This window comes from Pteronotus mesoamericanus, unplaced genomic scaffold, assembly GCF_021234165.1.
Source record: "Pteronotus mesoamericanus isolate MK-2021 breed Mesoamerican mustached bat unplaced genomic scaffold, CSHL_Meso_final contig_177, whole genome shotgun sequence".
In the NCBI taxonomy this organism is placed as follows: domain Eukaryota; kingdom Metazoa; phylum Chordata; class Mammalia; order Chiroptera; family Mormoopidae; genus Pteronotus; species Pteronotus mesoamericanus.
In genome coordinates, this window is record NW_026555073.1 from 5,064,780 (window position 1) to 5,077,129 (window position 12,350).

Genomic DNA, 12,350 nt, shown 5'->3' on the forward strand with positions numbered 1-12,350 from the left:
TGGAAGATGAGAAATAAATTGGTTTGCTGCTTTCTGCACTGTAACATTGACATAATTGTATTTGCAGAGCCAGCAAATGCTGCACTGCATTAATATTATATATAAATAATACCAGACAAGAACGGCTGCTCATCTGTTTATTCTGCCAAGATGTGTTGTCAATTTCAAATTTAATAACAATGCCTACTATTTTCTGAAAATCTCAAAAGCAATATTAGACGGTCATAGCTCTCTGACCCAACCAGAGTTATTAACAAACATTGTTCTCCCATGTATTATGGTAGGCAACAATAGCAAACGGTTTTCTGAATAAAATACAAACTAATTAGAAACTAGAGAGGCAACTTCATATGTCAATTATTTTATTTTATTTATTTTTTTAAAAGCACTTGTGAGAATTTAATGGATTCCCCTCTGTGTGTCTTCAAGCTCCCAGCACACAGGCCCCACCAACACTCTTAAATCTTCTCCTCAGCCCTGGTGCTGAAGAACTTGGCTTTCACAATGACAGGTTGCTTCGGGAGCTTTCACTTCCCCAGAACTTTGTAGTAGCCTGATCGCATCACATCAATTTTTTTTTAAAGGTAACAAAATACAATGGTGACTAAAAAGCATACTTTTACATTTATTTTTATTGAATTTCTTATTACCATTTGGTCTCCCTTATATCCCCTTCCCCCACAATCACCGCACTGTTTTCCATGTCCATGAGTCCTTTTGCTTTTTGCTCCATCCTTCCACACCCTAACTCCCACCATAGCTATCAGCTTGCTCTCTATGAGCTTTTCCTTGTTAGTTCAGTTTGTTTATTAGATTCCACATACGAGTGAAATGATATGGTATTTGTCTTTCTCTGATTGACTTATTTCACTTAGCATAATGTTCTCCAGGTCTATCCATGCTGTCACAGAGGGTAAGATTTCCTTCTTTTTTATGGCCAAGTAAATGTACCACACTTTAATCCACTCATCTACTGATGGACACTTGGGCTGCATCCGTATGTTGGTGATTGTAAATAAAACTATAATGAATGTAGGGGTGCCTATGTTCTTTCAAATTAGTGTTTCAGGTTTTTTCAGATAAATTCTTGGAAGTGGAATCAAAGAATCTTTTATCTCAAAGAATCACTAATGACTTGTTAACTTATCATAAAGCATATATGCATATAATTTATTTTGCATTATAATAAAATCAATGTAATATTTTGTATTATAGCAATTGGTGCTATTGATGGGTGGACTCTTTTTTAACAGCTGTCTAAAGCAGGAGACAATATAATAAAATAACTATCTTTAAAATATCAGTAAATGTGTACTTATTTACTTCAGAAATAATGAATTATTGAAAAGGAACAGAAATGAGTTCTATAATGGATGCAATACACCACTGTTAAAAGCACCCATCATTAAGGCTGGATCACTTATGCTTTTAGGCTAAAAATAGTGTTCAGTCTCACAATTCTCCTAATAGAGTTTTAATGACTTTTAATACAAGAAAGTTGCTTCCCCATTTTGTCCTCCAAAAAAATCAATAATGATATTGACCATTCTAAGAACCAGGAATCCTTCTGGTAGGACCTGATTCATACATTTCTGAAAATTTGATCAATGCTTGACTGAGTGCACATGTTTTGCGCTATATTTTTCCAAATATCGAACAATGGAGCAAAATGAAAGGAAGAGTAAATTTTCCCAAGGTAACATTGTGGCTTTGATTATCATTTTGCTTCATGCTTATTTAACACAGTGATTCACTGAATAACTACATAATGACTAAAATTCACTTTTCATATTTAAATGGCGTTTCATTAATACATTATTTTACTTTATTACTCAAAATCATTATGTGAAGTAGGTGTTATTATGTACATTTAACAGATAAGAAACTGAAGCTCAGAAGGTTTTGTAGGAAGTCCTCTATTTCCATCACCAAAAGATACAATTTCAATTATTCAAATATTTTTAATATTTAAAATCTATGCATTGACTATTAGTTGAATTATTATTTTATCCATTTTAATTACAGGTTCCAAATTTTGAATATCTAATTTGGTCATTTAGGTGACCCAAATATTAATGTACATTTCTTAATTCAATGTTTTCAGCCAAATTAATTTTCCAATTAGTAAAACATCTTTTAAAAGATTCTCTCAAAAATTTTAAATAATGCTTGTGCTCTTCTTTTTCAAATATATTCAAAATAATTGCACTTTAGGTAAGGCAGAGTTCTACACCAAAACACAAGTTTTATGCAGGTACATATGTTTTTAAGGGATATTTACACAAATGGCTTTTAATTAAAAATGATGCCCCTAAAACCCTAGCCTAATATGGTGTTTACAAGAATAATGAATTTTTTTTTACCTTTGAAAGTCAAGAGAAACAAGATTATCAAATACATTTCTAAGAAAACCACATGTAATTCCAACCCCAAGTAAAAGATCTTTAATTTACAAGAAAGGTAAGCTTCCAGAGATTTTTTTTTTACAGAATGCAAGTAGTTTTGAGAAGATTATTTTCTCGATGGTTTGTTCTTTCAAGGCTGAACCCAGACTTGGTGACAATCTCCACGTCACAAGTTATTTATAAGTCCAAAGTGCTCAAAAGAAGGAAGCCGCTTAAAGATACTATATTAAAAGCTCTGGAAAATGTCTTATGGTAGAATAATTAAATGTTGGCTTTAGAAAAAAAAGAAAAAAATGTTGGGTTTTTCTTTTTCTTTTTTACATGTCTTTAATAATAGGTAACACAGACAATAAAGGTGAAAGACAATTAAAGGCAGAAACTGCCCTGGCTGGTGTGGCTCAGTGGGTTGAGCGCCAACCTGTGAACTAACAGGTCGCTGGTTGAGTCCCAGTCAGGGCACAGGCCTCAGTAGGGGCCAGGTTCCCAGTTGGGGGTGTGTAAGAGGCAACATCTCTCACGCATTGATGTTTCTCTCCCTCTCTTTCTCCCTCCCTCCCTCTCCCTGTCTCTAAAAATAGAATAAATAATATCTTTTTTTAAAAAACACAAACTAAATCTCTGCACAAATTAAAATACAACCACCCAGACCCTAGGTAAAATTTTTGTTTTCAACCCAGAACGCTTTATTTAAAACAGACTATTTTTGACTATTGTAGTGTCACATTTATCATTCAGAGTATATTCTTTTAAAATTTAGAGTTACCTAAACTCAAATGGCATCAGTTTTGTGGAACTTAACTTAAAAATCAAATTTGAGGGGTGGGATAAAGATGGTGGAGTTAAGAAATGATAAAGGAACTTCTTTAAGCAGAGAAGGAAAAGCCAAAAATAAAAATAAGAAATATAGGGGGAAACTCTTAATAATAAAAAAAAATTAGTAAAAGTTATAGATCGGCCAATTTTGAAGCTAGTATATAGGTTAAAAGGCAAAAGTGTGGAAATCATGTGTATATACAATAATGAGTTAATAAATGTGCACAAATGATGTAAAATGTGATGTCAAAAACATAAATATGAGGTAATTTAAAAATGTAGAATACACTTGAACTTAAGCAATCACGAACTTAATAGACTGCTAAAGACATAGGTTGTTATATTTGAATGTCATAGTAACCACAAACGAAAAACCTATTATGGAGATACAAAAAAATATAAACATATGAGGTCTGTTCAGAAAGTATCCAGCCATGTACTATGAAAAATAGAGACATTTATTAAAGAAGACACAAGATACAAGAAACATTGTCCATAGGACAATGATGCCTCCGTCCCCGTCCAAGTCAGTACCTTGGGACCTCACACAGTTCTCCTAACCACCATCAGCTGCTCCATTGTATTTTCCTGAATCTCTTCCACAGTCTGAAATTTCTTCCTTTTACAAAGGTGATTTTAGTTTTGGAAAAAGCCAGAAGTTGCAAGGTGCCAAATCTGGGCCGTAGAGGGCTGAGTCACCTGGGTGATTTGATGTTTCACAATACAAAAGCATCTAGATTTAGTACTATTTAGCTGCCTTATATGTTTATCATTAAACATGAGACATTGTCATCACTGGTTAAATGTCAGTGATGGATAATAGAAAAGCATAGCATATGCCATGTAGTTTATGAAAAAAATCATAAAAATATTCTATTGCTATGGCAGAAATTTTATCTATACATGAAGAGCTAATGCCAAGCTTATTTATATGGTGTGTCATGTAATTAATTACCACAGGGACACCAAAGATAGAGAACTGCCCTAGGTGGCCCCAAGCCTAATTCTCAGCATTTTTGTTATGCAATTAAGATGCTCAAATTGACCCCCAAACCCAGCATAGGCAAGGTAGTTGCGATGTAGCCATCTAATCTCTACAGGGAGTGCAGACACTTGGCCACAATAACACTTGCAGAGCTATGACTACATGTCTCTTATTAGAAGTAAGAAATTCTATAAGAGCATAAAGGAAGGGTCCTCCTACCATATCGAGAGGATAAAATTTCCTGGATTTCTAGTGGAAAATAAAACTTCATTCCTGAAACAAACTCTCTAAACCAAATACTTGTCCAGATACTGACCTCACAATCCCTGGGAGATGGAACATTACAGCTGACAGGTAGGAAAGGTAACTATATAAGAATACAAAGAGAATTCGATGACCCAGGTGGTCTTGGCAAAGCAAGTGATAAGGGCAACAACCATGCCTGCTTCTCCAAAGCAAAAAAGTCCTATCCCAGCCAAAGTATCCACTGGTTTGATAGTTGGCCTTTCACAGAAAGACTTAAACAGCTTATAGAGCACTTGCATACAAAAAAAAAAGATTAGAGTGAATATATCAATCAGAAAAGTCTTATGGGCACAGACAATGGTAGGGATTGACTGTGGGAGCTGGGGGTGGGGACAGAGCAGGGGAGAGCAATGGGGAAAACGGTGGGACAACTGTAACTGAACAAAAATTTTTAAAAAGCCTCAAATTATGCCCTGTGCATTCTTCTAATCTGAGGTTTCTCAGCTTTCAAGTCCAACTCCTCATTTTCTTCCCAGTATGGGTTGCCAGAAAGCTGCCTCATATCAACAGATATTTCTACAGATCTATGTCAAACTACGCATGATTCTGTCTGAAAACTGACTGTGAAGATATCCTTCATGGCTAAGGTATTTGTATCTCAGATGACTGGGAATGCGGCCTCCAGAAGGCTTATCTCAGTTTTTGTTTAATAAACTCGATATGAGATTAATATAGTGTCAAGAAAGCACTGACATTTTCTAAAGCATATTAATGTTCAGTAAATCATATTCTCTCAATTCATAAACTTACTCCTAGGACTAAAGTGCTCACTTATGGCTTAAACCAAAATCCAATTATTATTTAAATTTCAGGGGTGAGCATAAGGAAACTTGAAGCAATGCCTGGAAAGCTCACACTTGGGATACTTACAACAGTAACAGCATCCTTAAATAGGATTCTCCAAATACCAAAATGTGAAGTTTTCATTCACATAAATTTCTTCAAGTACAGAGAGTATGGCCGCAGGATCTACGGCAGCAATCAAACTACCAAACCAAAGTTTATGGAGCAATGACACATCTTGAAGTACTTCACCTGATATTTGCTGTAGAGGGAAAGACCTATTCCAAATGCATTCCACAATAGTTCCAACTACAGCATACAGCAGAATGGTCCCCGTGCTTTTGAAAAATGGCTTACTGGGCATAAATTATTATGCATCAAGGACTATCGGTGAAAGTAAATACAGAAAAAATATATCACTGTCCATGACTGGTGGGGATTTGTCATTTAAACCGTAAATTAGTCCTCTCATGTTGAGACCTACAAATACAAAGAGGCAGCTTTCAGGTACAACTGTGGGCATCTTATTAGAGAGGTGAAATCCTGGAAAAGAGAAAAAATAGAGTATTATAACACCTTCATTATCAATCATCTCTATATGTCAATCTTCTTGTCAAGCCTCATGATTTCAGGAAAATAGCTTCTCATTCATTTCACATTTTCCATTCTAATAATGACTTAATAAAGATGCAGTGTCATAATGGAGACATTATTCTTTATAATGGAAAATATTTACTACCAGAATAAAAGCATACTAGAATAAAATGCAGTTAACAATAAGATTATTCATGTGTCTACTGAATAATTTTCAAATGTCGGCATATATTTTAAAATGCAAACAATGCATTTATCAGTTGGCAATATTCTTCTGTTCTTCCCAAGATCAGTAAGATACTGATAGACACCAGGAGCTTTAAAAGGTATAGAAATGAGAGCTGTAATTTAAATGTCTCTTTTGAATAATAAGAGCTAAAAGGGGCTTTCGTCATCATAACTAATTCTTCATTGATAAGTAATCATAATTAATTCTTTATAAGGCAATTGGAGTCTAAGAAGCAAGGTGACTTTCCATGGTTACACAGTAAATATGTGACAGAAATGGGATGACAACCCAGGCCTATGTTGCTATAATTACCCCAAAATGCCACTTGATCTGATTGACAGACCTGGGCTTCCATTAATTCATACCCCTGCATTATCAAAATACAATCCCAATGATAAAGTTTGTTTTCTTCTCATAGAATGATCTGAGCTCTTAAGCCCCCAAGGGAAATGCAGCCACCTCTAGCAGCGCACATGGGCAGCGCTTCTATGTTTTAACCTGTATTCTTTTACCCCTGCCGGACATTATATGCCACATCATCATGCTCCAGCTTCCATGAAGCCTAAAGGTCATGACTGTAATTACCATCAACTGTTTGTGCTACGCAAAGGACGTAAAGTCATCTCTACCTGAGTCCTCACCAATACACTGCTGACATCTTTTCTAATATGCATGTTCATTAGTTTGACTACAAATTTCTCAAAGCTTTAAGGCTAGTTATTACATCTATCCTCTAGCACACTGCTGGAACAGAGGAATAGCTCGACAGATATTTATCAAATAAATAATAAATAGGTTTTCAGAATAGAAATTCAATTGGCTCCTAAGCTAGACTTTATTTCTCAATAATTTCAAATACTCTCCTATTAGAGTCTCTTTTCACACCAACATAGCAATGTGCACATTGTTATTCCCTTTCTAGAAATTATAAAAATGAAACACAAAGAAGTATTTTATTCATCTAATACATACTTATTGATTGCCTGTGTGCCAGGCACTAGCTCCTAAACTTGCACAAATATTAAATAGCTCAAAATAATCTTCCCTTTCCACTTCACCGTGCTGCTGCCTTCTTTATCTTCTGCAGGATCATGTCTTTCCTCTATTAATAGAAATAATTTAAAAACTCCTCATAGAAGAGATGGGGTCCTACTCATCTGTGAAACCCATGGGCCCAATATAATACCCCATCCATAAAATGTATTTAAAAATATTTGCTGAATGAATGCTAACATGAAAGGAGTTTTGTTTGTTTGTTTTTAAATTTACATTTGCTTACCAAGGTTATGGCAAAAAATTACTTTTCATTGATGTCCCAATAAAGCCCAAGTTAAACAAATGGGGACGGATGGCCTATTGGAAAGTCCCTTTCTATCCTATGATCTTGACGTTAACATTTAATTAGACTATTTATTCCAATTCACACCCTCTAATACTGCAAAAATAATTTAAAAGAGACAACCATCTACAAGTTCTAATGACAATCACACAGAACAGCAGGTACTTCTCCTCAAAGAGGCATGAGACCCACATTCTAGTTTTGGTTTATGAACTTTACAAAGCATCTTCTTTTCCTAGGCCTCAGATTTCTTATTCATAAAGTGAGAAGATTGGATGAGAATTGTCTCTAAGAGATTTTCCAGCTCTGACAATCTATCATGCTATACATTTATGGATTTCATGTGTGTCATTGCTAAATATTATATCAGGAATGGTAAAACTTTATAAAGTCACTTAAAATTTGGAATACTAAAAATAATTTATTTTAGAATAAATTAATTTTAAGATAAGATTCTACAAATTCTTCCATGTTTTCGGAGCATTGTTTATGGTTCTGAATCTACAAAGGAATGGTCATTCAATGATAAGCACTTTGAACTGTTAAAGGATCCTCATAATTTTAATAATATTAAGGCAAAAGGCAAATAAATTATTCAAGAACATATAATGAATAACAGAATAAGTCTCCTTAGGAGAGCCATAAAACTAGCAATTCAGCATGTCTGTAAAGGCAAAATAGTGAAAATACAACAGATCATCTTCTTCTTCTTTTTTTTTTTTTGGCTGGATTTATTCTTAGTTTGTTTTTTCCCTTAAATTCTGAGTGGTAGCAAAAAGGCATATCTTGTCAAAAATAAAAATAAACTTGTCCCCCTTTCTCAGTACTTGACAATTAAAGACACAGGTCTGTTAGTATCTATAATCAATCTTGTAAGATTTCTTTGTTCTCCCTTTTAAAGTTTTAAAGCCTTGTCTTCTCAATCCTTGAACAATGGTGACCCTTTGTAGTCTAAGTTCTTGTGCTCAATCTATTCCTGCCTCCATTTGCTGGTAGACCACGAACATTTGAACATAATCACTGCAAGGAGGCTTAAGCTATAAAAAACAACAACAACAACAAAACTTTCAGCACACGGAAGGAGGCAAATAAATTCCAGCTTGCCTTCTCTGGTTTATTTTATTAAGCGCCTGTTTTAACACTTTGAAAAAGCCCTTGCCAGTCCCTACTTTTAGGTAACTCCCTAAGAGACCCTTGAGAAACTCTTCACTTACCTATCTTTGCCATAGAGGGTAATATAATCCACAGTGTGAACTCGAAGGGGACCTCCACATGCCGGTAATCCAGAGAGAAGAGGAGTGACTCAGCAAACACCATTGAGCCAATATTCAGCGTTCCTTTGAGTCCCCAGCTGCCACTGTCTGCCTTAAGGTCTCGGTAGTGCCACATGCTATCCCCAGAGATTCCTAGAAGTTGGGAGCAGAGGGGCCCAACCAGCAGAGGAAACAGAAGCCACAGCCCAGGGGCCATCGCCAGCTCTGCTCGCAGTGCTTGCTGAAGTACTTGACCTCCTCCCCCGCGTGCAGCTCCTCACGAACGCAGTTTACTGTCCCTGACCCCTTAGATCTGTTGGCCAGTACTTAACGTATCAGTGGGAACTCCAAAAGCTCCCTGGAGTCCTCGAAGAGAAATGATGAGCTGTTATTCCCTAGAATGAGATTAGAGCCTAGAGCCAGCAAAAGGGAGGAAGCTGGGACAAATTCATTGATTCACATGGAAAAGGATTTTATCCCCAATCCCAACTCTCAATAGAGAAAAAACACTGGGAACTGAATTCTGGCCGCCTAGCAATCTATTTTCTTACTACAAGACCACTCCCATTCCCGGTGGATGTGGAAAACTATTCACTAAGGATTCCTAAACCTCCACAGACTATCAAGGTCTCTGCATATAAGAATCCTAACTAAAATGACAGTTTCAAACTGGCTTTCGGCGGAAACTCTAAACATTGAGTTCCTGGTTTTCACAGAGAGAGGGGAGTGGTTGACAAACCTAAATGAGCTAACACTGAAAACTCCAGGGGACAATCCTTTTCTTTCTTCTAAATGGCCTAGTAGTTAAGAGCAGGGTACTAGTACTATTTTTAGTAGAACTTCTACTCCCACTTACACCCCATGCAAATTATGCCTATTCTATTTGTTAATCAAATTATTCAGGTTTCGTCATGATTAATATGTATTCATTGCTAATGAACTCAGTAAGATTCCACCAGAGAAGCTGAACTCCAGGGTGGTTACACATCCTTCTCTGTCGTCATACCCTTTTCTCTTATTATCCTAAAATAAGGCATGAATTCAAAGCCTGGTGTCTTCTTTTCTGTTGTTTTCCTTTATCAGATCTTTAGAGCACATCTTGGTACATAGATTACCAAACTCAATAGCATCAAACATTTAATACTTAACTATTTATTTTGTCTATGGCAATCAGGGAAAAATGCAATTAAAGTAGGATGTATTCTATTATTAGCTTCAAAGAGAGAATGAAGCCAATCATCTAAAAAACGAGGCTTTATGTAATCTCCATGTGATTCCTTGCCCTGAATTTTCAATGATAAGCATGTACATTACACTGTCCATATAGGTAACAGGTTAACAGATTTTTATATATATATATATATATACGTGTGTGTGTGTGTGTGTGTGTGTGTGTGTATAAATGCATCCCATGGCATGTTGAAAAAGATGGTGAATTTTCTATTTTTGCATTTTAAAACTATATCTTTGCATTGTTCTTTATTATTATAAAATCTATTAGTATTATCTCTGCCCTATAAATATTTCATATTTTCTGCTTCTAATTATAGACCATAATAGATCACCATTTTCTCATGGTAAAGATGTTAACTATAGCAATGCTTGCAACAGGCACTCAACGAAATATTATGTGGGAGATGGTGGTGAGTGTACTTTAAAGTAATGTACACTTTGAACATTATGGGAAATATAAATATTTGTGATTCCAAGGAAAATTATTCTTTGTGGTTTTTTTTTGTGTGTGTACTCAGAATATGGTAAAATTACACAGTAAAAGTGGGAAAATGTTTTCCTGGAATTTCTTGTTATTAATTATAACATTATTACCTTTCTGATAGATGACATAAACAATATACACAGAGAGGTAGAGGTAAGGGGGGAGGGAGGTGGGGAAGGAGGAAGGAAGGAAGGGAGAAAGGAAGGGAGGAAGGAAGGTCAATATGAGTAAATAAGCATTTCACAAAACAGGATGCATTGAGTGTTAACATGTTTGACTATTTTCAGAGAACATGAGTGATTAAAACATGAGAGCTCTAGGCTATTAGATAAATCAATGATCCATTTTTTTCTTCGCTGCCTAAAGAACATCCAACCTGACAACTAATGATAAATCAATGACTTATTTTTCAACAAAAAGAATAATTTGGACATACACTCACCAATGCATATCCTTTTGATGTGCCAACAAGAATTTCTGAATATAGATCTAATTTTAAAACTGAAAAACCTGACAACTTAAAATTGAATTTCCCTGTAAACCTTTCCATTTGCGATTTCATTTATCATCCTGTACTTAACATTTAGCTATTCACTTTACTTTTAGATCAGAGACTGCTAATTTGACACTAACCACTATTATTTTCAATAATTATTTTCCAGGTTTCCATTAGATCAAATTCTGAAGTAATCATATTAGGCATGGAATATTCAACATTTCTGTACCTCATTATCTCGGTCTAACCTGTTATGTAAGAAACATATAATATGATTTTAGGATTTATGGAAGGTCACCCATGGAAAAATATCTTTTAATTTCTTCTTCTTTTTATTGATATATAATTTATAGATGATAAAATGCACAGTTCTTAAGCATTCAACTTGATGAGTTTTGGCAATTTATATACACCTTTGTTTCTACCATCCAAAAGAAGTTATAGAACCTTTGTCTTGCTTTTTTGTTTTTTTAGTCTATACCTACCCTAACTCACAGACAACCACCATATTGATTTTATTTCAATTAAGATTAGTTTTTGCCTGTTCTTGAACTTCATATAAATTGAATTATACAGTATATACCGTGTTTCGCCTTGTATAACGTGCTCCCATGTATAAAGCACACCCACGTTTTTGGACCAAACTTTCAGGAAAAAAATCTTTTGTTTTAATTTTTAAATTCAATTATTTATTTATTTATATTTGGATAGTTTTTTTTTGTATTATAAAAAGATTTTAGCATTTATTTTTGAACATACAGATATCATTATTGCTTTTTAGTTACCCTTTTAAAAGCATAAGCATATATAAAAGAATTAAAAACATTTATGGAGATATAGAATTACTAGTATCCATGTGCAATGCACATCCTTATTTTTCCCTCAAAAATTAGGGCAAAAATGTGAGAATTATGCACAGCAAAATACGGTACTCTTTTCTGTCTGGCTTCTTTCAATCACCAAACAATGATCCATGTTTTTATATGTATCAGTAGTTCACTCCTTTTCATTGCTAAGCGGTGTCCCATGTTATAAATATGCCACAATTTGATTATCCATTGTTATATTGATGAACATTTGGGTTGTTGCTAGTTTAAGCTAAAGTGAAGAAAGGTTTTGTATGGATGCATGTTTTTATTTCTTTTGTGTTATTATCTGTAAGTGTAATTATTGCTAGGTATTTACCTCCTTTAAAAAATATAGGACAAAGTATTTAGTTTTATAACCCATTGTTATATAGGCTTATATAATTTAGATCTACAAAGAGCATAATTTTGAACTATATTTATAGTAGAAAATAAAAGACTGAAATCAAAGGGACTTGGTAAATATAGAGAAGCAATATACTATGAATCTGGAGACCTAGAGTTTAGACCCCCCCATTAGATGCTAATTCTATGATATTGGGCAGTTTACTTAACCTTTATGAA

At 34.6% G+C, this 12,350-nt stretch overlaps 1 pseudogene; it reads right to left on the bottom strand.

Annotated features, from left to right (window-relative positions):
• LOC129065366 (sodium/hydrogen exchanger 2-like) overlaps nt 1-9,000 on the bottom strand; it is a 45,512-nt pseudogene extending 36,512 nt beyond the window's left edge.
• Between the last annotated feature and the right edge of the window lie 3,350 nt (nt 9,001-12,350).